We start from the raw sequence: 4195 nt of genomic DNA on the forward strand, positions 1-4195 counted from the left end.
GATCGGCAAGGACGGACTACAACAACCGCGTTTTGGAATAAGGTAAGCCTAAACACTTGTAGTTTTCATGTTTTAAAAGGTATATTTAGAGAAAGATTACTCCATTTTGTCTTGTTTGTCGCTAGAGAGTTTAGACTCCTAGGGAGGTCAGTTGTGTCCGCACAAACGACTTTTTCCGCCACGACAAAGCCTCCACCAAAGTTTCCTCTGGCTTCGCCTTGCTCAATCATAGTTCACCATCTTTCGGGTCCCAATAGGTGTGCTCGCACTCGAACCCTTCATATAAGCTTAAGGTCGGTCGATGATGCACCCCCCAGAGAGGGGATCTCGCCCGTCATCTTCCTTGCCCCTCGCAGGTTTTCAAACCCGCCAACTCTCACACATGTTAGAATCCTTGGTCTGTGTTTCAATACGGGTCGAATGGAAAGCCCACCAACCAACACCATGAGCGTGCAGGTGCACATGGCCTGCCACAAGGGTGCACGCTTCATTCCTCGACCACTGCAGTGGAAAACTAATAGGCGGTAACCCACCCACGCTTATGACGATGCAGTAGCCCGTGTTGGTTTTCACCCCAAGTCGAGCGGCGGGCCAACTTGAGCCATTCCACATCTGACTGAGATGCATCGGAGGCCTCCATCCGCTTCCCTCCCAGCAATTTCAAGCACTCTTTAACTTTCTTTTCAAAGTCCTTTTCATCTTTCCCTCACGGTACTTGTTCGCTATCGGTCTCCCGCACGTATTTAGCCTTGGACGAAATTTACACCCAATTAGGGCTACATTCCAAAACAACCCGACTCGCCGACAATGCCTGGTGATGCGGCAGGGTCCCGGGCCGATGGGGCTATCACCCTCTCAGGTGCCCCCTTCTAAGGGACTTGGCCAAGGTCGGTCGCTGAGGACACTTCTATAGACTACAATTTAGGTGGCGCCACCGCCCAATTTTCATGCTGAGCTCTTCCCAGTTCGCTCGCCACTACTAGGGGAATCCTTGTAAGTTTCTTTTCCTCCACTTAATTATACTCTTAAACTCAACGGGTGTTCTCACTTGAGATGAGGTCGCAAAGTTGGAGCTAAATCTGCCCTACCCAATGGGAGGAAAAGAGAGAGAAAATCAAGTTCGAGCGATGCCACACAAAGCCCACATCAGCTAACGCCGACTACCTATCCAAGGGGACAAGATCACTGCTCGCCGATGCATGCCACGAAACATCACTTGAGGTATTTCAGCCAACCGCACCACATGGGGCACAGAAAACCAGCTCCGCTGCTCCCTAGCATATTGTAGGGAGCGCGTTTGAATGGGATGCGACGCGGAGATAGACGTGCCCTCGACCGAAGCCTTGGGCGCAAATTGCATTCAAAAAATCGATGATTCATGGGATTCTGCAATTCACACTAATTATTGCATTTTGCTATGTTCTTCATCATAACAAGAGCCGAGATATTCGTTGCCAAGATTCGTTTCCACGTATTACTGAAAAATCAGCCACAAAACTAAATAGGCCCCCCCCCCCACAACAAATGTAAGGCCAAGGGGCAAAACGAGGAAAAAATCATGAGAGAAAGAGAAACAAAGGTGTCTAACCCTGTCACAAGGGGAGGCTCAAACAGAGGACAATCTCCCCCAGCCCCACGCCCTCGCAAAAAGGGGGGGAATGCATGGAACAATGATCGAGAAGAACTAGGGTGGCCACCCCGGGAGCTCGCACTGCTTTTAGCCCTTCCCCAACACCAGCCCACAACAATTCCCCCTTTTCTCCTTAAAGCTAGGGACCGAAAGGAAGAAAAGGGTAGAAAACAAAGCATAAATAAAGCACAAGCCTCCCAAGCCCCGTGCCTTCGGCGAAAGGGGGGAATTGAAGGGGATGACGATTGAGAAGGACTAGGGTGGCCACCCTGGGAGCTTGCAATGCGTTTCGTCCTTCTGGAACACCAATCCACAACAATCCCACCTTTTCTCCATAAAACTAGGGGCCACGAGGAAGAAGGGAAGAAAGCAACAAGAGAGAAAGGGATATATCAACCGTGGCTACCGGCTCGCAAGGGGAGGCTTCAAACAGAGAACAAGCTTCCCCAACCCCGTGCCTTCGTAAAAAGGGGGTAACTGTAGGGGACGGTGATCGAGAAGGACAAGGGTGGCCACCCTGGGAACTCACACTACTTTTCATCCTTCCGGAACACCAATCCACAACAATCCCACCTTTCCCCGTAAAGCTAGGGGCCGAAAGGAAGAAGGGAAGAAAACAACATGAAATAAAGAGAGATATCAAACGCGTCTACTGGCTCACAGGGGGCGGCTCAAACAGAGAACAACCTTCCCCACCCCCGTGCCTTCGCAAAAAGGGGGGGAACTGCAGGGGACAACGATCGAGAAGGACTAGGGTGGCCACCCTCGGAACTCGCACTACTTTTTGTCCTTCCTGAACACCAATCCACAACAATCCCACCTTTTCTTCGTAAAGCTAGGGGCTAAAAGGAAGAAGGGAAGAAAACAAAATGAAAGAAAGAGAGATATCAAATGCGTAGAGCTAAGGGCCCAAAAGCAATAAGGGAAGAAAACAACAGGAAAGCAAGAGATATCAAATCTGGCTACCGGCTCACAAGGGGAGGCTCAAACAGAGAACAAGATTTCCAAACCCCGCGCCTTCGGAAAAGGGGGGAACTGCAGGGGACGGTGATCGAGAAGGACTAGGATGGCCACCCTGGGAACTCGTACTACTTTTCTTCCTTCCCGAACACCAATCCACAACAATCCCACCTCTCCTGCGTAAAGCTGGGGCCAAAAGGAAGAAGGGAAGAAAACAACACCAAAGAAGCAAAGATCCCAAGAAAAGGGAGAAGCTCAACAGCACGCCGAGTAGATGTCCGCTAACCAAAAAGAAATCAAACAAGGCACCCAATCAAAAAAGCATCCCACCTCTTCACACCCTCCCACATGCATTCAGCACAACACTCTTTCTAGCTTTACAACACAGAAAACAACCAAGCAAATAAATCACAACCTAAAATTGACCAATAGAAAAGACAAGGGCCACGATGAGACCAGTGTCTGGAGCACGTCACTGAGAGGCAAACAGACCCCAACCCAGTGGCACAAGGATTCAAATGACAAATAGACTGCTACCAATAACACAAACCCACCCCGCTGTTTCACCCCTCCGTGTACAAAACACCCGACAACCTTTCCAGCGAGAAATTCAACGGGGGTCAAAGAATCAAACTCCAAAGAGGAGTTGTCACGGGCCGACACTCAACACTGGAGAAAGCCGCAGGCCACAAATACATTGATGGTGCAAGGCCACTAGAGAGAGGGACGTTCACAAAGTGCACACCACGAAACAAAGAAATGACACAAGTCCCACAAAAAACCCACAATCCAAAGGGAGGAACAAAGACACAACCCGCTACTTCTTTTTCCCTTAGAAGGGGAGTGGCCCACGAGAGGATGAGGAATTCCCTCGATGGAAAAGGCACGAGATAAGATTGCCACCTTCATTCCCATCGGTGGGGAAAATTGTGATCTCGATGGAGCTCAGACCGAGGGATGGGTTTTTCATTACTTGGACACCCAACCCTTCCACGAGGGCATGTCGAGGAATGGTCGGGAGGGACTAGGGTGGCTAGCCCAACGGGTTGAACCGCTCTTCATCCATCCCATACTGACCGTACCCTGAAAATCTCCCCTCAGGGAAGGTTTGAGCTACCAGGCATGTGCATAACCACTCCCTCAACCCAACCACCAGCGAAAAAGCTCACCCAAGAAACACATCAACTGTCGCCGCCTTTTCGAGAGAACCAACTATGGAATCCCACACCCTTGGCCCATGCCTTCCAACAAACAAAAGGCTGAGCACCGCCACTATGAATGAGTCCAAATTTATCCATCGTATTTACCAAGCACCTCAACTCTGCAGCAACTATGCCCGGCCGAACAGATCGTCGGAAGGGCTCCCAAGAAACAAGCTTCTGAACCCCCTACAAAAACACATTGGGGGAAGAAAAACAATGGATGGGTGGGACAAGCGCAAGCATGGCTTGAAAGCACACACGAAAAAATAAGCGTTACCTTAAGACAAGCAACCAACAATGTTCCCACCAAACACCAAACCAACTACCCCAGAGACGCACCACAAAGTCCCACATTGCAATCGAAACCCAACCAGCCCGAACCAAAAAAGAAAACCCCTGTTAT

The 4195-nt window shown here is 50.0% G+C and overlaps 1 non-coding gene across 1 annotated transcript; it reads right to left on the reverse strand.

Moving 5' to 3' along the window:
* Positions 1-1309: 1309 nt before the first annotated feature.
* LOC149195174 (5.8S ribosomal RNA) lies at positions 1310-1463 on the reverse strand. The gene has a single exon (XR_016255301.1). It is a non-coding gene; the product is annotated as a 5.8S ribosomal RNA (ribosomal RNA).
* Positions 1464-4195: the final 2732 nt, after the last annotated feature.

Source organism: Pinus tabuliformis, chromosome 2_2, assembly GCF_031772625.1.
Source record: "Pinus tabuliformis cultivar Carrire ecotype Pingquan chromosome 2_2, CPIR1, whole genome shotgun sequence".
NCBI lineage: Eukaryota > Viridiplantae > Streptophyta > Pinopsida > Pinales > Pinaceae > Pinus > Pinus tabuliformis.